Raw genomic sequence first — 23,766 nt, 5'->3', positions numbered from 1 at the left:
CTGTGGCCCTCTAAATGTTGTTGGATTCCAACTCCCATCAGCCCAGCCAGCATGGCCAGTGGTCAGGGATAATGGGAGTTGTAGTCCAATGACATTTAGAGGCCACAGGTTCCCCATTCCTGATTTAAAGGATTCTCCTCTCATTTTTCTAGAGCAGAGCTGGGCAGAAAGTAGATCTCCAGATGTTTTAGAGTTCAGCTCCCACCATCCCTCATCATGGGCCATGCTCGTACAGGTTTCTGGGAGTTGAAGACCAAAACATCTGGAAATCTATTTTCTCCCTACCCTTTTTCTAGAGCAGCAGGGGAGAGCCAAGAGACTGGCCCTGTCAAGGACAGCCTATCACCACCATCACCACTTTAATTTGCATACCACTTTTCCACTGTGAATCATTACAGAAAGCCATACTAACACAGTGTTAGTGTAACATAGCCACACTAACACCACAGTCATAGACTGACAAATGACACACAGCAACATACATTACAACACATGTAGACTCTAACTGTTAGTATAAAGTCACAGCCACGTCAGCACATTGCACACTCACAAACACAGAGAAAAAGTAATGTTGCCATATTGCCTAACACAGACTACAATAACTGCATTCCGACATCATGATAAACAATGGTTTACCATGATGGGAATGAGCCGCAGTGAGCCTCAGGCTTGCATGCTCACCCCTTCCTCTCTCTTCATTTGCTCAGGGCAGATGAGGGCAGAAGTCGTTCAGACGCTTTCACTTCTGTCTTTGATAACTGCAACTTGTTATTTTGTTTGAACTGGACAAACTGTGATTAATCGTAACTATGGTTTGTTTGAAACAAACCAATTTCAAACCATAGTTAGGTTACCTGCTTGTTCCAGCAAACTACAGTTAATATTAACCACGATTTAGAGTTTAGACATAACACTAAACAGCAGCTAATAAAAAATGGAAGCAAAAGCTTCTGATCTCCTCCTTACGGCCCCACCGGAGGAGAGGGGAGGGGGAAGAGTGCAAGCCTGAGGCTTGTTCCCATCACAAGAAACTCTGGTTTATCATGACACAGTCCTAACACAGCCAAGTGTACCACTGCATGCTGATACCAAAATACATTACACATCACTTTAGCCAGAAAGACAAGGATGCAAGCACCACACTGGTCCACACAAGTAACCAGTAACAAAGCACATCACGAATAGTAGATAGTGAACTTGAATATGGCCTCTCCCTAACAAGACCATTTCTGAGCAATTTATTTTAAAACAGCACTTGCTTTATACACAGAGATTTGTCTCTTCGATAGCTTCACACTTGTGGCCAGTTTAACATGTTTGTTTGTTGCAAGGTTTTCAGTCTCTGATGTCAGAAAGGAACAATGCACACAATACCCCTGGTTTGCTTTCACCCTTCTAATCTGGATTCTTAGGCAAATCCCATGTTTTCTAAATCCACCCCAGTGCTAATCTAGAAGTAATGTTTTGTATACATATGAAAGAATTAATATGGCTGCCCAATGGAATTTTTCTACCTAAGGAGAAAATAAAAATTGCAACTGCCATAAATTCAGTAGCTAACAACTTGTCATGCGTTGACGGTTTTCAAAATCTGTTACCCAAGGCATCTACCTCACTCTGCCTCTTGGCAGGAACAGAGCAGCAGGAATAAGATGTGGAGGGAAAAGTCGAGCAAGGATTGGAAATTCTTCTGCAGATATACATACGCATTGCAAAAGAATTTGCCTTAGAGCAATGTTCGGAGAAAAACAATCTTCCAGTGACACACGTACATATAGGGCTTATACATACACGATATTATAGGTACACATCAGTATATATGACTGCACCCATAACAGAACTACACACTGCAGTACACAAAGCAGGGGGAGTTACTCAGCCAGATACATGTGGCAACAACATGAAGAGACTGGCTTGAGCATAGTTGTGCCAAAGGGAAAATTTTGTCAGAGGAGTCATTATTCTCTACTGCATCACCCAAACAGGAGAAACAGTGCTTGCCAAAAAAAGTTCCCTTTGATTCCTTTCTCCTGTATTGAAAAATTGAAAACCCAGATTCAAACGTCTCCCAAGCCTTGAGGCTCACTTAGAGGCCCTGAGAAAGTGGGGGTGCAACTAGATGTGATGTGGGAGATCTGTATTCAGGATCCCCATATTTTTTAATGTCAACAGCAGCCACTGAGGAGTGGGACGGTGGGGAGACTGGATCAGGACCAATTCACTCGGAGAAGTAAAACTGTGTCTCCCCCTAAGCTGCTATTTCCTCTGTACAAACAGCAGCATTGTGTGTGTTGAGGGAAGCAACCTGTATGATTCAATCCTTTGACAAATAGAAACTTCAGGGGGCAATTTTAATTGGGAAAATGGCATGGGGTGGTGGAAAAGGTTAGAAACAACCCACCCCCCAGTACTATGGTCCTGATCTGATTCAGCATCCCCTCCCCAGCTGCTATTAACTTTTTTAAAAACATGGGAAATCCAGATTACAGATCTCTTCTATATCATTCAGTCTGGCTCTTAGTAAGCTAGGGCATTTTAACCAAGTCATGAGATTCACAGAAGGGATTTTGGAGGTTATCTCCCTTGGGGAATGCAATTGTGAAATATCAGAACAGTAAAATAAAGACAAGTCAGCATCACTGAATGCACAATTAAGTTAAATCAAGCCCTGTAAAGAACAGAAGAAAATCAAACATTCAAATTAACAAAAAGCTCACTTCATTCAAGCAATTTTGCTTTTATTCCCATTTGAGCTTTTGAAATTAAACTTAAAAAAAACCCTCCTGGAATAAAATAAAAATAGCTGGAAAGATTGAAATGCAAAAAGAAAACAATTTGAGTAGGATTGATTAATTTGAAATCCATGATTTGTTCTGACAGGTAAGCAGCACATGCCACAAACAGCAGCTAGCTAAGCAAACAACTGATAACGTACATGCCAAACGATGCCCAATACACCTGTATACCAGCACAGAACAATATAATACACTACTTTCTGAGGCCAGCAAGACAAATGCAGAAAAGGACAGCTACGCACACATACACACTACAGCAGGACCACACATTCACAATACATTCCCCAAAATGTGTTCATTCCTAATTAAAAAGCAAAAGTGCACAGAACAAAGAATATGATTGAGGGGAACATAATTAAATAAGAGCAACTTTAGTTTAGGGAGCATCAGAGCACACACTAGGACTGTAACTGAACAGGAAAGAGGTCCAGCGCTGCCCACATAATGTAAAATGTACACACCACCCAGGAATAAGATCCATTTAAAACGTTCTACTTCCAAATGTTTGGTTATAAACTCATTGCCCTGAATAACCACACAGATGTCTTATTTTTACTATTGTTAATTAAAAAAAATACAGTTAAAAACAAGAAGCTTTGAGATGAAACAATTGCCCCCTCTACATTACAAGCAGGGGCTTTGCAAAAGCACACACACAGCCAAAGAATGATGGAACTTTGCATGTGTGAGTGTGCATGTGTGCGTGTGTAGCATTGGTATTTGATAATTCAGACACAGTATTTGAGTACATAATCCCACTTGATCTGACAACAAATTCTATACACTGTCCCCGGAAACTGGTTACCATCAGTCTTTCAGTGTCACACTTCTGCTTGGATTTCATCTACTTTAGCCAAAAATCAAATTTTGATTTTCCGTGTAATTATTTTTAAAAATTCATTGGATTTGCCAAAATTTTGTGATGGCTCTGCTATTGCCATCCCTCAGTTCATCTCTTCAACCACCTATCCACCCATCAATCTGCTGTATCCCTATATATTTCACACTTCTTTTTTCCTCTCTGTCTACGTATCCATCCATCCATCCATACATACATACATACATCTCATAGCTCCAAACACTGTTCTGTTTTCTCCCCATTCCCCTACAAAAGGTCAAGGAGAACATTAATTTATAGAATTCGCTGCCAGAGGATGTGGTGATAGCTAGTAGCTTCGATGGCTTGAAAAGAGAATTAAACAAATTCACAGAGCATAAGGCTATCAGTAGCTACTAGTCACAACAGCTATATGCTACCTCCAGGTTTCAGAGGCAAGATGCTACTGAAAACCAGCTGCTGACAGCAACAACAGGAGCAGGCTAGTGCCTTCAAGTCCTCCTTATGGTCTTCTCAGAGGCATTAGGTTGGGAACTGTAGGAAATATGATGCTGGACTAGGTATGCCTTTGCTCCAATCCAGCATGGCTCTTCTTACATTCTTAAAGAAATTTGCTGGAGCACCAAATAATGGAGAATGGAGAATATCCCAGAATGCACTGGCCACACCCATCCAGACGCAGGCCACACCATATGTGCATCATCATTGCTTCACCCAAGACATGCACAATACAAAAATTGAGGCATTATATGAACACAGAAACAGCAAACACGGTATGTCAGACGGACACCCACGACATCATACATCTGTAGTTTTGCTGTAGCTCTGCCGTTTGGTTCTGTATCTGGGAATTTCAGGTTTTATTTAAAAAAAAAAAAAAAAGCAAAGCACTAACCTTCAAGATATATTCATTTGCTGTTGTATTTATGCATCCTGCCTCCAAGATGTTCAAACCAGGGTGGCAGAAATGGACTTCCCAACCAGTCTCCCATCCAAGTACAGGCTGGGCCCAGATTACATCATTTCAGAGATGGATCTACATCATGGACCTTCAGACCATTCTTGGAATTTCATTTCATTTATTACATTTCTATACCGCCTAATAGCCAAAGCTCTTCCCTCTCTCTCCACTGTCCCAATTACTTTAAATCCTATATTACAGGAGCAGACTCAGTTATGAAACCAAGTCCATGTGTGAAAATATGCAGAATTTAATCTGAATGTAGAAGGTCTCCTGGCCCTGGAATGGTGGGCTCTTTGTGGGGCAGAATAAGCACAGAAATACACAAAGCCAATTTGTCTGCATATCCAAGGATCTGACTTACAACACAAGCCCTTAATGATACATTGAATGGTCTGGGAGCATTCCTGTGCTGCAGCATTGTTCAAACTAAGTGGGTATGGACTTCATTTGTGCTTGAATGGGAGGCCACATGGAGCCCCATGCATAAACCATGTAATTATTAGTATAAAAACAACATGCATACCTCAAGGGCTGCTGCATGCACACGCACCCTTCCAAGTCTCTTACACTCAAGCGCACATGTGCGTACCAAGCTGTACAACAACCACCATGCACAAGCCAATTGCAGATGTTATATAAAACACACATACATGTATACACATACACTGTCCATGTCATTTTTCTATACATAAACATAAGCAAATTGCATCTTCCTCTCTCTCTCTCTCTCTCTCTCTCTCCCTCTCCCCCTCTCTCTCTCACACACACACACAAATACACAACGTCCATCATGCACGAATATGCTCACCATAATGGTTTTGAAACAGTCATCCGGGCAACACACAAACACACACTCTGAAGTATGTCGCATTTTGGAAACACACCAAATTTCCTTCAGCACATACATGAAAGCATCCTCTCGATGCCTCTCTCTCCCCCATGCATCATTTCAAAGTAACTGGGATTTCTTCTTTATGGCTTTTTGGATATCTTATTTTCTTCCTTCTGCCCTCCTCAGAAACCTGTAGAAGCTTCCTTCCTCCCGGTCTCAACAATTCTACCTCATAAAGGTACCACAAAGCCCCACACCTACTTTTCTCAGCTGACAACCACATTTTTCACCCTGAATTGGGAGGCCAGTCACCACACACACACACACACACACACACACTGGGAAACTCATACCACAGGAGTCCACCTTAGCAAGGAAGAGTGTTTTGTTGCTCCTAGACCAATAAAGACACACACCCCAAAATGGCTGCCCTCGCTATCCCACTGCACAGTAATATGGGAGCAAGAAGCCTCTCAGTCCTAAGAGGAGAAAATTTGGGAGGGAAAGAGCAGAATCTACATAATGGACAATAAGGGAAAGGTTCAGAAGAGCAGAAGTAAAGATTGGGGGAAATCACACAATAACCAAATTTTGAACAGAAACCAAGTGTGGGATGTAAGGTTATATAACACCCCACGTCGACAAACATGTAACTCCTGTATAGAATCTATGGGTGACAGTGTCTCCCCCAAACCCACCTCCCTTTCTGAGACTCTTGGATCCATTTACCCTCTAGAGTGAGCTACATTCTCACCTTCCGCAAAGAGCAGTTGCTTCTATAGAATCCACATCCCACTCATTAATCCATTCCTAGACACTTGGGTCCACAACATGTCTGGGTATGTTTGACTTTAAGCATTGAAACCCCTCCTTAAAAAAAAAACAACCTTCATTCCAAACCATCTGTATTCCTCTAGCCCAGAAATTCTTCAGTTTTTACCAATATTCTGTTCTCCTGCCCAGATATATTTATTATTTTATGCATAGTATTTACTAACATAATTATTATAATTATTATTACCTGGAGTCCTCTGGTTCTGAAAACTGCAATTGAGCAGAACAGGGCAGAGTTTGATTAGAGATAATCGGTGTATGGTAATACTTGGGTCAGTACCAGTTGGTTATTTAGTTATTTAGTTACGTATGAAGAGGGTTCAATCCATCTGCAGTGAAAGAGAACATTTGTTAACTTAGAGATGGGGGGAGGGAGGAGAAACAATTTTCTCAAAGGCTACAATCCCGAACATAGCTAGATTGCTTAAATTGTAAATTAATAGGATTTAACTATGTGCAGAATTGCATCCTGATAAATTAGGATGCTAGGGGAAGGGGGGTTGTTATTGTGGGTGGAAGAAAGAAAAAAAATATTCACATAAACCCAAGAACAAACAAGAACTCTTCTAAGCTGCCTCATTGTTCACTCTGTGCTGGAAGAAGAGAAAATAAGTTCCAGGGCAACAGCTTTTTTATCCCACAGTTACCCCCAGACCTCCCTCCCTCTCCCCTCCTTTGTCCCCAATACCTACGCCAAGTGCCTACCTGTGTGTTTGGAGCCAAGCAGTCTTGCGTGCATAAGCTTTCCAATCCTTTCCTTGTTTGCCTGCTGCCCAGTTTTAATTTCCCTCCCCAACTGTGCTCCCTGTTGTGCCTCACCTTTAGGATCCTTATCTCAGTGCTCTTGTCAACCCCTTTTTGAGATCTGGTTTCTACACTCCCTTCGTCTAGGCAATACCCACCATTCTGTGCCTTGATGGGTGACAGTCTTCTCTTCTCCCTTTCACCCAGTGCTACCCAGCCTATATCCTGCCCCCCTGTGCCACTCTCAGCACCTCATACTTTCCCCCCTTTTCCCCTTTGCTCCTTACCCTTGCATCTTGTCAGGCACCCCCTCCTCAAATGCCCATCCTTCATCCATGACCGCTTTTTGGAGATCTTGCCCCACTCTCTACCTTTCGCCCACTGTCTCTTGGCGTCCACCCTACGTGGTTTCCCAAGGAGAGATTCTATGTCCCCTGCAATGCCTACTGCCCATACCCACACTCTCTTGTTTTTGCGTCGTGAGTAGCTTTGGGGCGGGCATTGTACAGGAATAAATATCATTCCTGGGGATTGAGATTGGGGGTGGGGGGGAGAGGCTGGGATGCACCAAGGCGGGAGGGGGGAACACAATGCTGCTGTGACATTTGTGCTAAGTTGTCATGTCAGATTTGAACTTAATTCCCTCCAATGGATCGGGGGTGGGGGGGAGAGCAGAGAGGGAGAAGTCCCCAGCTATACAACCTTGTGCTGTTGCTTACAGAAATCATAGAGAAGGAGCCTGTCATAGCCGGTCAGGCCTATAGGGCAGGGGGAGGGGGGAGAAATGGGACAGACGGCGCAGAGAGAGGCATGAGCTGTACCTTCTAGTCAAAGGCTGCAGGGATGGAAAAATGAGAAGCCGGGAATCTTGGCTCCCAACCTCCAAGTCTTAGCCCATTAGCTTTTGCCTCTGAGCACCCCAGAGTCCAGGTTCCCTCTCATGCCAACCAAATAGGCCCCAGAGAATCCACTCTCACTGAAAACCTAGGAGGGCTTGCTGTCCGCTCCTTGTACTCAAATCCTCTAGGCCCAATGTCCCCCCCCCAGAGGAAACAGCATGGCTGGTTTCCATCCCCCCATCCCCCATGTACTATGTTGCATCCTTCTTTCAGATGACCCAGGAAGAGAAATTAAATAAGATTCCGTCGCAGCCAGAGACCGAAGGAGGCCTTAGCTAGCTATCTCATTCTACCCACAAATCACTAAGCTCCACTCTTGCTGCAAAGCACACCGTGCTACCTAAGTGCTTTAGGACAACAGGGAAAAGCCTACGGGATTTGAGCAGGAGGAGCAGTCAGGGATCTGGGGCCAGCCCAAGGAAAGCAAAAAAGCAGATTAAGACAGGGCTGTAGCTCAGTGCATGTAAAGGGTGGCCCAAAAGTAGGTATATAGTTGTTTAGAATGTTGATGGGAGGGGGAGAGACTTTTCAGTCTTCTAGTACTGCTTTAGAATCCACTTTCTTTGTTCTTAACTCAAGTTCACTGCCATCATTCACAATATCAGTAAAAAAAATAACTAAACAACTAAACAACTGTATACCTACTTAAGGGCCTCACTCCCCTCACTCTCTACACTTAATTGATTTAACTGTCACTCCCTGTCCCTCACTCTTCCCAACTGTCATTCTGACTCCACCCACACATCTTCTACTCACACATTCTCTCCCCTCCCATCAACATTCTAAACAACTGTATACCTACTTTTGGCCCACTCTGTATAAGGTCCCATGTTCAATCCCCAGCATCTCCAGTTAGGGCTGGAAAAGTTCCTGCCTGAAATGCTGGGGAGCTGCTCCCAGTCAGTAGATCAGGAGTGGACAATGTCAGGGGCCTGGGGGCCATTTTTGCCTCTCTGCACAGGGTGCCTCCCCTTTTTTTAATGGTTGCGTTAGCACAACAGAGCACTAAATGGGCCAAATGTAGCTTATTTTGAAGATAAACATGACTGTCACAGCGCTCCATAGTGGCTATGGAGCACAATATGGGTCAAATCTTGCTTCAGAATTAGCTAAATTTGGACATTAGCACTCCGTAGTAGTAACATGGCCATTTAAATTTTATGTATGTGTATGTACACACACACACACACAGTCTCTCTCTCTCTCTCTCTCTCTCATTATTTTTGCCACAGCAGGGGCTGTACCAGGCAATGCCCATCCCTGAGCTAGATGGACTATTGGTCTGCCTCAGTATAAGGCAGCTTCCTATGTTGACTGACAAACCTAAGGGACAGAAATTGCAAACCATACAATGGCAACAGATCAGAACCAGTTAGCCTGAGAGAGAAAGCGGGAATGTACACAAAAGGAGCGAGATGTGGGAGTGCAGGAAGGCTTGGGCATGGCCTATGTCCAGGACTGAATGGCTAGGCTGGCCCTACTATTAGGCAGAGTGAGGTAGCCACCTCAAGGAGCTGGTTTTGGGTGTCATGCAAAGACTGCAGACTGATAAATATTTATTTATTGTTGTGTTTTTACTTCAGGGAGAGGCATTTGTGGCATTTTCTGCCTCAGGTGCCAGAATAACTTGGCTGGCCTTGAGTAATGCAAGCACCTTGACTTGGAGCAGGCGAGGGGGCAGGTGGCCATTGCTGTTTTGCCTCAGGCAGAAAAATGTTTAGCCCAGTCCTGCTGAGCAGCCTGAGGGAAAGAAATGACTGCCTTTATCCATATCCACCTACATGCACTTGGAGGTCACTGGCCAAAGCCCTACTTGCATGCCCACCCCTGAAAATAATATGACTGGTGGGCACAAGAGGGCTTTTTCGGCTGTGACTCTGCACTTATGGAGCTTGTTATCAACTAGACTGTCTGAGGCCCCATCTGTACAGTCCTTTAGAATAGCCCTAAAGACCCATGTATTCTTGGTAGCTCCCTCTTAAGGGCTTTACTGAGCTGTTAAACTGAATGTGTTTTAGTTTGCTATTGATTTTAATGGGATTGGGTGGGGGGCTGGTTTTAATTTTACTGTTGGCTCTTATCAGTTGTCAATTCTGGTTTTAGTTTTGTGTTATTGCTGCTTTATTATTATTGCAAGCTGCCTTGAGAGGGCTTTTACCCTTAAAGGTGGTCTGTAAGTATTTTAAATGACAAACTAAAGAACCGAAGAAGAGTCCACCTTGTCCAGTATCCTGTTTCCCACAGTGGCTGACCAGAATTGGGCAATATCCCCCACCCGTTTCCCTCAGCAACTACTTTTCAGTAGCATACATGGAGGTTCAGCTTATTCAGTATGATTAATTAGCCATTCATTCATTCATTCATTCATTCATGGTTCAGGAACACCCCTTATGTGAAAGTGGCAAAGCAAGCAGGGCAGTAGCACTGGGTATGAACCTGCCAACTTGTGTGAGAGAGAAAGTAAACAAGAACTCAGATCGGATCAAGCGTCCACGAGAGGGGAAAGGCAGGCAGGACAGTTGACAGGACAGTGTAGGTGAGAGCAGCAAGCCAAGGCTGACTGGCCAAAGAAAGAGGACAGGGACACTGGTAGGATAGTAACACTGGTTTCACACAAGTTGGCCTACGAGAAAGACAGATGGGGGGGCATCTGGGGATGCCCAGTAAGACAGTAAGTAGCACTGGGTCACTCCTGATATTCCCTAAAGCAGGGATAGGGGGCCTATGGTTGTTAGACGTCAACTCAAATCCGCCCCAACCAGCACAGCCAATGGTCCAGGGGTGTTGAGAGTTGTTGTCAAACAACATCTGGAGGGCTGCAAGTTCCCCAACCCTGCACTACAGTGTACAGTCCACAGAAAAGTATATGATCATAAATACACATTCCAGAGAAAATAGAAATGGACCAATATGGAAATGTGTGACCCATAAAAAAGCAAGAATTGACTTGCTGGATCAGACCAGGGGTTCATCCAATCACACACTATTCCCAGTGGCTGACAGGCAGGTACCTCAAGGAAGCTCACAAGCCAGGCATAGAGGTCATGGATATCCCCCTTTCCAGAACATCCATTATTCCAAACCAGGGGTGGGGAACTGGTGCTCCTCCAGAAGTTGTTGAACCCAACTTCCATCAGCCCCAGTTCATCAGAGTATCAAGTCTGAAAAACAGGTGAGATCAGTGTCATAGGATCCGGACTGAGCAGCCTAAATTAGACAAAGCAGGCAGGACCAACTGGAGAGAGAGAAAGAGAGGAGAGGGATGGGGGCATCAGCTCACACCCAAATTTCCCCCTCAAATAGAAAACGATTCCTGGGCAATTTGGGCAGAGATCATCACCTCGTGCTTAAAATAGGGTCAGGGGAGACTGAGGTTCTTAGAAAGTCAAAGGGGGTTAGTGGTGTTCAGCATAACTGGGAGCATCTTTGTGAAGAGTATAAGGGCTGCCCACGTGACCTGGGGTTGGGGCGAGCTAAGTACAAATTTCTGTCGCTGCGACACGCCGTCAATTAAAAATGTAAAGCAGATTGACTCATGTGTGAAGGGGGCCTGGGGGAAGCCAGAGACTGTCGGGCCCAATCTATCTGGCCAGCAACACACGATTTCGGGGGGGAAGGAGAAGTGGCATGGCACAGGGGTGGGCAATGGCTGGAGGGGATAGATTGCTGAGGTGGTACAGAGCACATAGTCCCTCACTACTGATTCCCCCAAATCACACACACTCTTAAAAAAAAAATACACAAAAGCAAACAATTTCCAAACCCACCAGGGCCTAGATGTTGTTGTTGTTCAGTCGTTCAGTCGTGTCCGACTCTTCGTGACCCCATGGACCATAGCACGCCAGGCCTTCCTGTCCTGCGCTCTCTCCCGGAGCATGCTCAAGTTCATATACTCCCCTCTTTACTCCAGTTATGGGTTAGAAGCTCAAGTGGTGCTCAAACACCCACATGTTACTAAATGGACCCCCTCCCAGAAGCCTAACTCTTCCCTCACATGGAAGTGGGGAGCCCAGGCATCCCCATGGCTCGACGTCCTGTCCTTCCCTGCCCTCCCTTACCCCCGCCCCCCACCAGCTCCATCGCTTTGGATTATCTCCTGCCACTGTCAGAGGCCTGATTTTGTTAATTGCAACTTTAAGGTGGTCCCACTCAAAGCCATGACTTTACTCCGACTCTGGCTAATGCTTCTCAAGGCTGCCCCAGAAATAGCAGAAATGGGGGGAGGGGAGCATAAGATTCTCAGCCACGTCCCTGGAGGCCAGAGAGAGAAGGAATGTCAACAGCAACTGGAGATATAATTTGGCCCAGATGCAGCCTCTGAGTTTTAGTCATATGAAACAGAAGGTGCAACTAGACATGGGGTACTTGTGTATGTCTCAGGGTGTGGGGAATTGTTGGGGGGAGGCAGGAACTGTATGCTTGAGGGGGGCCACAGGACTGAAGGATACTGAAGAGGCCTCCTCAGAAAAATCTGGTGGCAAATACCGCTGGAAATATCTGCCCCTGCCATTCCCCCCCCCCCACCTCTCCTCACATCAAGGAACCTCTGAAGAAAGGCCAATGTGAGGTGGCACCCATGGCATGTTGTCACGCGGCTTGAGCCCTCCTCCCACAACCAGATCCCTAGCATGTGTCACTTTGATGCGAGGCAGGGGCTGGGCTGGGGCGATCCAGCGCGGCGGAGCGAGTAGCCTCTTCCCTCCCCCAACCATCTCTCAAGAGTCCTGGGGGTGTGTGTGCCAGGCACATCAAATCAAAGGGACTGGAAAATGTGCCTCCCTCCCCGTCACCCACCCACCCCTAGGGTCTCTTCACAGTTCTGCTAGTGTCCCTCTAATTTTAACCACACAGCTAGCCACAAATCCCAGACCGCCTTCCTATTGAAATGGTTCCCTCTGCCCCCAAGTTCCAGCAATAAACCACGGTTCTGCTGACACCACAACCACCCACATGTACCCCAAGCTCTGTGTAACCTCAGGTCAGCTGATATGTATCCATTTCCACACACAGGTCCTTCCCTCAGCTAATCTTGTGCGCCCCCACCCCACAATGCAGCTCAGGCATTGTTACTCAGATGTAACCCAACACCTTCCCATACCCACTACCCCACTGCCCTTAGTGCCTTCCATCCTGATCCACAGCCTCCCAAATGAGGGGGTGAAAGCACTAGTGCTTTCAATTTTGACCCACATTTCTCTGATATCTCACTCTGTCTTCACAGGCGCACACACACACACACACAGACACACACACACACTTCTATGTATGTCTCCTCAATTTGTCCCTCCACCAATTGTCCACTTTGTGCTTCAGGCAACCTAGTTTCTTCTCCACCTCTCCCTCTCTCTCTCTTTCTCACACACACACACACTCACCCCCCCCCCCGCCCAATGCCCCAAGGCATCTCTGTTGCTGAGGGCGGGGGCGTTCCGTGCTTGCTTTCTGGGCTGTTGCTTGTCCTGCCTGGGGCTGACCCAGAAAATGCAGTTGAAGGCAGGGCACGTGGTGGGAGTGGGGAAGTATATCTTTCCAGCCCGGAGCGGATGCTATCAGCTGGTGCTGAAGACTCCTTGGGAAAGCTTGCCAAGAGCAGGCCAGATGGCACCCTCCACGTCCCCACTCTCCACAGGGATGGAACAAGCCTAAAGAACCAGATGGGGAGTGGGAGAGACTGGTTGCCGGGCGGGAGCAGTGAAGAGAGTGGAGTTTGGAGGAGAAACGGCAAGTCAGGAGAGGATGTGGTGTGGGAAGGTGTGCTGTGGGTCAGGAGAGTTACAAACTGGGACTGAGGTAAAAGCAACCAAGGAGAGGAGGATGTAATACCTTGGCATTGTGGTGATGACTGCCTTTGTTCTGAACAGGAAAGGGGAAACTGCTCCCTTCCTTTGCAGGCATAAAACCTTTACAGTTCAATCCCTGCCCTACCATCAGGCAGATTGAGGCAGCTGTCTTGAGCTGCTGATTTGGGATGCCACAAAGGGGCAGGAAATTGTTAGTTACTGAATTTCTTATGGTTGGATTTGGGCTGCCAGGGAGGGAGTTCTTGTGAGATTTTCTGCCTTGGGTGCCAACGTACTTTAGCTGGCCTTGGATACTGTGCACCTTGACTTGGGGGTGGGGGGTATTTGTGCTCTGCCTTAGGCCTGCCCTGATCCCTGGCATCTCCAGTTAAAACAGGGGTAGGGTAGGCCCTCCAGATCTTTTGGGCCTACAACTCCCATTAGCCAGCATAGACAATGGTGAGGGATTATGAGAGTTGTAGGCCAAAACATCAGGAAGGCCACAAGTTGCCCACCCCTGAGGTAAAACATCTCAAGGGCCAAGGCTGACAAAGACCCCCCCCCCCAACCTTGGACAGCTACTGCTAGTCAGAGAAGGCAATACTGAACCAGATCCACCAGTGTTCTGACTCATTATAAAGCAGCCTGGGCATGAACAAGAGAGGATTTGGGGGTGGGAGGCAGAATGACAGCTTCAAGCTACAATGCTTTTCTTTCCTGGGAGTGTGCCCCATTGGTCTCAATGGGGCTTACTTCTGAGTAGAGATGCATAAGATTGCAGCAGCTGAGTTCCTTAATTGTCAGTGGCCAAGCATGTCAGCTACACCTCTGTTGTTGGGGAAATTACAGGTGAATGGCCCAGAATGGCTAGCTGGAAAATATCTGGAAAGAGAGAGGCATCCCTCCTGACCTCCAAACTAAAGATGCTTCTGTCTAGGCCTGTGAAAAGGAACAAAAGAAAAACTGCAGTCTGAGACAAAAAAGACACAGAGGATAGGAGTGCTTGGATTATCTCTCTATGGATCTACTGCTGGGTAGCGGATTATCCACTGCTGGTTGGAGTGTTAAGCTGTATACCTCCACCTATTTATTTATTTATTAAATTTATTAATCGCCCATCTGACGGGTCACCCAGCCACTCTGGGCAATGTACAACCCACCATAAAACAATTTAAAACAATAAAATTTTACCATAAACATTTTTTTTAAAATACCCTAACCCACCCCAAATGCCTGCCTGAACAACCACGTTTTTAATGCACGACGGAAGCTCATTAAAGAGGGGGCATGACGGAGTTCCCTAGGGAGGGAGTTCCACAGAGTGGGGGCCACCACAGAAAAGGCCCTCTCCCTCGTCCCCACCAGTCTAGCTGTCCTGGCTGATGGGACAGAGAGAAGGCCATCCGAGGCTGATCTTGTTAAGTGGCCGGTCTGGTGTTGCTGGAGGCGCTCCTTAAGATAGGCTGGGCCGGAACCATATAGGGTTTTAAAGGTCAAAACCAACACCTTGAATTTGGCCCGGAAAACAACTGGTAACCAGTGCAACTCCTTCAGCACTGGAGTGATGTGACCTCGCCGGTGGCTGCCTTTAATCAGGCAAGCTGCCGCGTTCTGTACCAGCTGCAGCTTCCGAACCATCTTCAAGGGTAACCCCACGTAGAGCGCATTACAGTAGTCTAAATGAGAGGAGACCAGGGCATGTACTACCGATGGGAGCAGATGGTCGGGAAGGAAGGGGCGGAGCCACCGTATCAGATGGAGTTGATACAGCGCTGTCCGGCTCACAGCTGACACCTGAGCCTCCATGGACAGCTGGGAGTCCAAAATGACCCCCAGGCTGCGGACCTGGTCTTTCAAGGGTAGCTGTACCCCATTCAACACCAGGTCAACATCCCCCAGCCTCCTCTTGTCTCCCACCAAAAGTACCTTGGTCTTGTCAGGGTTCAGCTTCAGCTTATTCCTCCCCATCCAGCCACTCACCGTCTCCAGACATTTGGACAGGGATTCTACGGCCAACCTTGGTGAAGATTTGAATGAGAGGTAGAGCTGCGTGTCATCCGCATATTGATGACACTGCACCCCAATCCTCCTGATGATAGCCCCCAGTGGCTTCACATAGATGTTAAATAGCATCGGGGAGAGGATGGAACCCTGTGGCACCCCACAAGTAAGTGGCCACGGGTCCGAAACCTCCTCTCCCAGTGCTACCCTCTGGTACCTGCCAGAGAGGAAGGACCGGAACCACCGCAATACAGTGTCTCCAATGCCCAACCCCTCCAGGCGGTCCAGGAGGATACCATGGTCAACGGTATCAAAAGCCGCTGAGAGGTCGAGGAGAACAAGGAAGGAGCATTCACCCCTATCCAGAGCCCTCCTCATATCATCCACTAAGGCGACCAAGGCCGTTTCTGTCCCATGCCCAGGCCTGAAGCCCGACTGAAATGGGTCTAGATAATCAGTTTCTTCCAAGTGTGCCTTCAACTGCACTGCCACCACCCGCTCAATCACCTTGCCCCAAAATGGCAGATTTGAGACTGGGCGAAAGTTGTTCAGAACTTGGGGATCCAAGGAGGGCTTCTTTAAGAGCGGTCTTATCACTGCCTCCTTGAGGGCTGATGGCATCACTCCCTCCTCAAGGGAGGCGTTCACCACCGCCTTGATCCCCTCACCCAGTCTCTCTCTGCAGCTCATAATGAGCCAAGATGGGCAAGGATCAAGTAAGCAGGTGGTCGGCCTTACAGATGAAAGCACCTTGTCCACTTCATCAGGAGGAAGAAGCTGGAACCGATCCCACAAAACTGGTTTGCCACAGGCCGCCTCTTGCTCACTAACTGTATCCACAGTGTGCAGAGTAACACACCTAATCTGATCAATTTTATCTGCAAAGTGCCTTGCCAAAGCCTCACAGGAGGCCTTAGACCTATGCTCACCTTGTCTATTTCTAAATAAACTTAAATGTTACAAAATGCCGTAAGTCCCTAGTGATCCTCCCCCTCAACTTCTAAAGGGAACCAAACCATAGTCAGTGCTGCCACTGAGATTTCTCACAGTATGACGACATGGTTATATGTAGGTGCTAACAAAAGATTCCAGGAAAGCAGCCCTTTAAATGTACAATTCCATAGGCAGGTAACTGGGTGTAAGAACTGGGACTCACTTTATGTTCAAGGGGTGAATCAAAGGCTTAAGGCAATCAAAAGGAAGGAAACCTATAGCAGGGTGGTTACTTCTAATGTTGCAGAGCTCTCTGTAAACAGGAGTGACCTGAGAACAACCTGAGAAAATCAAATACTTTGGAGCTGCTTCTCAATTTAAACAGGAGCTGCTGATTGTAGATAACCATGTTGAGTCAACATCTCTGAAATAATTCCATGGCACAACAGGCTTCCATGCTCGGTTTATTGCTGGGAAACTCAAAGAGCCCCTGGTTCAAGACCTGGAGGGCATCTGTATCCCAGCCTAAAATCCTGCATTTAAAATGGGGCTTTCTGTTTCTTTTTAAATGCAGGATCACAACCACTCCCTTTTTCATGTGCTTCCTTTCCCCCTCCTTCTCCCTGAATCTGAGTCTTCCATTATCTTTCATTGATCTCCCTCCTCTTCTTGAACACAACAGGGTAATTTGATAGCTCATTATCTGCGATCTATTTAAAAACAGAACAAAGGGCATTTCATGCAGGAGACGCCTTGAAGCCATAAGCTATGCCGTGCAGGGCCACCCAAGACGGACAGGTCATGGCAGAGAGTTCTGACAAAATGTGGTCCACTGGAGAAGGAAATGGCAACCCACTCCAGTATTCTTGCCAAGAAAACCCCATGGAATGTATCACAAGGCTAAAAGAGATGACGCCGGAAGATGAGACCCTCAGGTCGGAAGGTGTCCAATATACTACTGGGGAAGAGCAGAGGGTATTTCCAAGTAGCGCCAGAAAGAGTGAAGCGGCTGGGCCAAAGCCGAAAGGACACTCAGCTGTGGATGTGTCTGGTGGTAAAAAGAAAATCCGATGCTGTAAAGAACAATATTGTTTAGGAACCTGGAATGTCAGATCAATGAATCAAGGTAAGCTGGAGGTGGTCAAACATGAGATGGCAAGATTGAACATCGACATCTTGGGAATCAGTGAACTAAAATGGACAGGCATGGGCGAATTTAATTCAGGTGACTATCATATCTACTATTGTGAGCAAGAATCCCTTAGAAGAAATGGAGTAGCACTCATAGTCAACAAAAGGGTGGGAAAAGCAGTACTGGGGTACAATCTTAAAAATGATAGAATGATCTCAGTACGAATCCAAGGCAAACCATTCAACATCACAGTAATTCAAGTCTATGCCCCAACCACTGAGGCCGAAGAAGCTGAGGTTGATCGGTTCTATGAAGACCTACAACACCTTCTAGAACTAACACCAAAAAAAGATGTCCTCTTCATCATAGGGGATTGGAATGCTAAAGTAGGAAGTCAAGAAATCACCGGGATTACAGGCAGGCATGGCCTTGGTGTACAAAATGAAGCAGGACAAAAGCTAATAGAGTTTTGCCAAGAGAACATGCTGATCATAGCAAACACTCTTTTCCAACAGCACAAGAGGCGACTCTACACATGGACGTCACCAGATGGTCAATATCGAAATCAGATTGATTATGTCCTTTGCAGCCAAAGATGGAGAAGCTCCATACAGTCAGTAAAAACAAGACCTGGAGCTGACTGTGGCTCAGATCATGAGCTGCTTCTTGCAAAATTTCGGCTTAAATTGAAGAACGTCGGGAAAACCACTAAACCGTTCAGGTATGACCTAAATCATATCCCTGATGAATATACAGTGGAGGTGAGGAATAGATTTAAGGGATTAGACCTGATAGACAGAGTGACTGAGGAACTATGGATGGAGGTCCGTAACATTGTTCAGGAGCCAGCAACTCAATCCATCCCAAAGAAAAAGAAATGCAAGAAAGCAAAGTGGCTGTCTGATGAGGCTTTACAAGTAGCTCACGAAAGAAGGGAAGCGAAAAGCAAGGGAGAAAGGGGAAGATATACCCAACTGAATGCAGAGTTCCAGAGAATAGCAAGGAGAGACAAGAAGGCCTTCTTAAATGAACAATGCAAAGAAATCGAGGAAAACAACAGAATGGGAAAGACTAGAGATCTTTTCAAGAAAATTGGAGATCTCAAGGGAACGTTTTGTGCAAAGACGGGCATGATCAAGGACAAAGAAGGCAGGGACCTAACAGAAGCAGATGAGATTAAGAAGAGGTGGCAAGAATACACAGAAGAACTATACAGGAAAGATCTGAATGTCCCTGATAGCCATGATAGTGCGGTCACTGAACTTGAGCCGGACATCCTCGAGAGTGAAGTCAAGTGGGCCTTAGGAAGCATTAGTAACAACAAAGCTAGCGGAGATGACAGTATTCCAGCCGAGCTATTTAAAATCCTAAAAGATGATGCTGTTAAAGTGCTGCATTCAATATGCCAACAAATCTGGAACACTCAACAGTGGCCACAAGACTGGAAAAGGTCAGTTTACATTCCAATTCCAAAGAAGGGCAATGCCAAAGAGTGTTCAAACTACCGCACAATTGCGCTCATTTCACATGCCAGCAAGGTGATGCTCAAAATCCTACAAACTAGGCTTCAGCAGTATGCGAACCGAGAACTACCGGAAGTACAAGCTGGGTTTAGAAGAGGCAGAGGAACTAGAGATCAAATCGCCAACATTCGCTGCATCATGGAGAAAGCAAGAGAATTCCAGAAAAACGTCTATTTCTGCTTCATTGACTACGCTAAAGCCTTTGATTGTGTGGATCACAACAAACTGTGGCAAATTCTGAAAGTGATGGGAGTACCAGACCACCTTACCTGTCTCCTGAGAAACCTGTACGAGGGTCAAGAAGCAACAGTAAGAACCAGACATGGAACAACCGATTGGTTCAAAATTGGGAAAGGAGTACGACAAGGCTGCATATTGTCACCCTGCTTATTTAACTTATATGCAGAGTACATCATGAGAAATGCCGGGTTGGATGAATCAGAGGTCGGAATTAAGATTGCTGGGAGAATTATCAACAACCTCCGATATGCAGACGATACCACCCTAATGGCAGAAAGCGAAGAGGATCTAAAGAGCCTCTTGTTGAGGGTGAAAGAGGAGAGTGCAAAAGCTGGTTTGAAACTCAACATTAAAAAAACGAAGATCATGGCATCTGGCCCCATCACTTCCTGGCATATAGAAGGGGAAGAAATGGAAGCAGTGACAGATTTTACTTTCCTGGGCTCCAAGATCACCGCAGACGGTGACTGTAGCCATGAAATTAAAAGACGCTTGCTCCTTGGGAGGAAAGCTATGCCCAACCTAGACAGCATAAGCAGAGACATCACCTTGCCGACAAAGGTCCGTCTAATCAAAGCTATGGTTTTCCCAGTAGTAATGTATGGCTGTGAGAGCTGGACTATAAGGAAGGCTGAGCGCCGAAGAATTGATGCTTTCGAACTGTGGTGCTGGAGAAGACTCTTACGAGTCCCCTGGACTGCAAGGAGGTCAAATCAGTCCATCCTAAAGGAAATCAACCCTGACTGCTCATTGGAAGGACAGATAATGAAGCTGAAGCTCCAATATTTTGGCCACCTAATGCGAAGAGAAAACTCCCTGGAAAAGACCCTGATGCTGGGAAAGACTGAAGGCAAAAGGAGAAGGGGACGGCAGAGGATGAGATGGCTAGATAGCATCACGGATGCAATGAATATGAACTTGAGCACGCTCCGGGAGAGAGCGCAGGACAGGAAGGCCTGACGTGCTATGGTCCATGGGGTCACGAAGAGTCGGACACGACTGAACGACTGAACAACAACAACAACGCCTTGAAGGGTCATGGCATTATGTAAAGAGCCCGCAAACTTCTGTGAAGAAGCAATCTCAATCTCAGGATAAAAGCTCAGTGTGAAGGAGCCCCTGATGTGGGTCTAAATCCTGATCTATATGCTTTTAAGACAGGGGTGTCTTAACCTCTTTCAGCCTGAGGGCCAACTTCACTTTTGGAGAAGCTGGTGGTGGTGGTGTAGGGGGTTGCTTTCTAATGGTAGGTGAGGCCAAAGGCAAAAGTGGAGGGGCCAAAACACCAACAAAATACCAGCATATTAGCTTAAAGCTCTTACTGCTGGTAACGAAACCTTAGAAGAGGCATTTCAGCCTTTTAGAATGGGGAAAACTGTGCAAAAGCTGGAAAAATAATCAAATGATCAACAGTTGGGGGAAAGGGCCATGGCCATCCGGGGAAACTCAGAAGCCTGGATTGAGACCCCTGGAGGCCTGGATTTGGCCCAGGAGCCTGAGGTTCAACACCTCTGCTCTAGGGTGATGGTCAGAAACAGTTATAAAACCCAACTTGGATTTTATCTGCATATAAGGTCCAAGGGTCTAAAGATTACCAAAATTATGGAGAGTAATCCAAAAACCAGAACAGGGGGACAGAAATTGCACCTGTAATACAGCTTGAAAGCGTGCAGTGAAATGCGCCAAATTGTTACTGAAACAAACCGTGGGGGTTGGCTACCATGCTACCATGCCCTGCTTTTGGGCTTCTCCTTGAGAAACTGGATGGCTACTCTCAGGGACAAGGTGCTCTGGGACGGAAAATGGTGCTTGCAGGGTCAGAACTGGGAAGTGGAGGAGAATGACAAGAAATTCTAGGACTCAAGACCCCTGAAGGAAACCGACTGTATTTTTTGGTGGCTGCAGGGCAAAGCTGGACCCTGGGTTCACACACAGCTCATCCACTTGTCTTTTACACAAGTTCAGCAGCTGAAACAAGTGGGGGGGGGGGAGTTGGTACTAGGCTGACACCTGGTGGAAGCAATTGGAACTACAGAGGCAGATGTGCGGCTAGGCAGAATGGTGCTTGAAGAAAAAGAGCATCACAAGCCACAGCATGTGGGAGGATGAGGCGGGGGACAAGTGACAATGTCAAATGTTGATGGCCTCCAAAACCCTAACCTCAAATCTAGTAGAAAATTTAGAATCGTATCTTTAATATGATCACTTTCTGCTCATGATCTATTAGCACCTACTATGTTATGTATTCCCCTTCATGGATCACTGCCTTGTTGTGGCGAAGGGGCTTGCGTAACTCAGTGAAGCCATAAGCTATGCTGTGCAGGGCCACCCAAGATGGACAGGTCATGGCGGACAGTTCTGACAAAATATGGTCCACTGGAGAAGGAAATGGCAACCCACTCCAGTATTCTTGCCAAGAAAACCCCATGGAACGTATCACAAGACTAAAAGATATGACACCGGAAGATGAGCCCCTCAGGTCAGAAGGTGTCCAATATACTACAGGGGAAGTGCAGAGGGAATTTCCAAGTAGCGCCAGAAAGAGTGAAGCGGCTGGGCCAAAGCCAAAAGGACACTCAGCTGTGGATGTGCCTGGTGGTGAAAAGGAAGTCCGATGCTGTAAAGAACAATATTGTTTAGGAACCTGGAATGTCAGATCAATGAATCAAGGTAAGCTGGAGGTGGTCAAACATGAGATGGCAAGATTGAACATCGACATCTTGGGAATCAGTGAACTAAAATGGACAAGCATGGGCGAATTTAATTCAGGTGACCATCATATCTACTACTGTGGGCAAGAATACTTTAGAAGAAATGGAGTAGCACTCATAGTCAACAAAAGGGTGGGGAAAGCAGTACTGGGGTACAATCTCAAAAACGATAGAATGATCTCAGTACGAATCCAAGGCAAACCATTCAACATCGCAGTAATTCAAGTCTATGCCCCAACCACTGATGCTGAAGAAGCTGAGGTTGATCGGTTCTATGAAGACCTACAACACCTTCTAGAACTAACACCAAAAAAAGATGTCCTCTTCATCATAGGGGATTGGAATGCTAAAGTAGGAAGTCAAGAAATCACCGCGATAACAGGCAAGCATGGCCTTGGTGTACAAAATGAAGCAGGACAAAGGCTAATAGAGTTTTGCCAAGAGAACACGCTGATCATAGCAAACACTCTTTTCCAACAGCACAAGAGGCGACTCTACACATGGACGTCACCAGATGGTCAATATCAAAATCAGATTGATTATGTCCTTTGCAGACAAAGATGGAGAAGCTCTATACTGTCAGTAAAAACAAGACCTGGAGCTGACTGTGGCTCAGATCATGAGCTTCTTATTGCAAAATTTCGGCTTAAATTGAAGAATGTAGGGAAAACCACTAAACCATTCAGGTATGACCTAAATCATATCCCTTATGAATATACAGTGGAGGTGACAAATAGATTTAAGGGATTAGACCTGATAGACAGAGTGCCTGAGGAACTATGGATGGAGGTCCGTAACATTGTTCAGGAGCCAGCAACTCAATCCATCCCAAAGAAAAAGAAATGCAAGAAAGCAAAGTGGCTGTCTGATGAGGCTTTATAAGTAGGTAAGGAAAGAAGGGAAGCAAAAAGCAAGGGAGAAAGGGAAAGATATACCCAACTGAATGCAGAGTTCCAAAGAATAGCAAGGAGAGACAAGAAGGCCTTCTTAAATGAACAATGCAAAGAAATCAAGGAAAACAATAGAATGGGAAAGACTAGAGATCTTTTCAAGAAAATCGGAGATATCAAGAGAACGTTTTGTGCAAGGATGGGCATGATAAAGGACAAAGAAGGCAGGGACCTAACAGAAGCTGATGAGATTAAGAAGAGGTGGAAAGAATACACAGAAGAACTATACAGGAAAGATCTTAATGTCCCTGATAGCCATGATAGTGCGGTCACTGAACTTGAGCCGGACATCCTAGAGAGTGAAGTCAAGTCGACCTTAGGAAGCATTAGTAACAACAAAGCTAGCGGAGATGACAGTATTCCAGCTGAGCTATTTAAAACCCTAAAAGATGATGCTGTTAAAGTGCTGCACTCAATATGCCAACAAAATTGGAACACTCAACAGTGGCCACAAGACTGGAAAAGGTCAGTTTACATTCCAGTTCCAAAGAAGGGCAATGCCAAAGAGTGTTCAAATTACCGTACAATTGCGCTCATTTCACATGCCAGCAAGGTGATGCTCAAAATCCTACAAACTAGGCTTCAACAGT

General features: G+C 46.1%; 1 protein-coding gene across 12 annotated transcripts in view; it reads right to left on the bottom strand.

The window, feature by feature from the left end:
- The window catches only part of LOC146341200 (paired box protein Pax-6-like), a 29,453-nt gene extending 20,595 nt beyond the window's left edge, over positions 1-8,858 (bottom strand). Inside the window, exons 1-2 of one of the 12 annotated variants that reach the window (XM_084804969.1) lie at positions 8,709-8,858; positions 6,451-6,592 (exon numbers count right to left, since the gene is read on the bottom strand). The gene's annotated coding sequence lies outside the window, so the exon portion shown is untranslated. Of the gene's footprint in view, positions 1-5,782; positions 5,834-6,183; positions 6,267-6,450; positions 6,593-6,801; positions 6,870-6,955; positions 7,453-7,828; positions 8,039-8,708 lie in introns of those variants that run through there. The other 11 variants (XM_084804970.1, XM_084804974.1, XM_084804968.1 and 8 more) reach the window with 11 other exon arrangements.
- Positions 8,859-23,766: the final 14,908 nt, after the last annotated feature.

Source organism: Heloderma suspectum, chromosome 6, assembly GCF_057233095.1.
Source record: "Heloderma suspectum isolate Gila_16-S chromosome 6, 16-S_ref, whole genome shotgun sequence".
Lineage (NCBI taxonomy): Eukaryota > Metazoa > Chordata > Lepidosauria > Squamata > Helodermatidae > Heloderma > Heloderma suspectum.
Note: the sequence above shows the minus strand (reverse complement) of the source record. Positions and strands in the feature narration are given on the sequence as shown.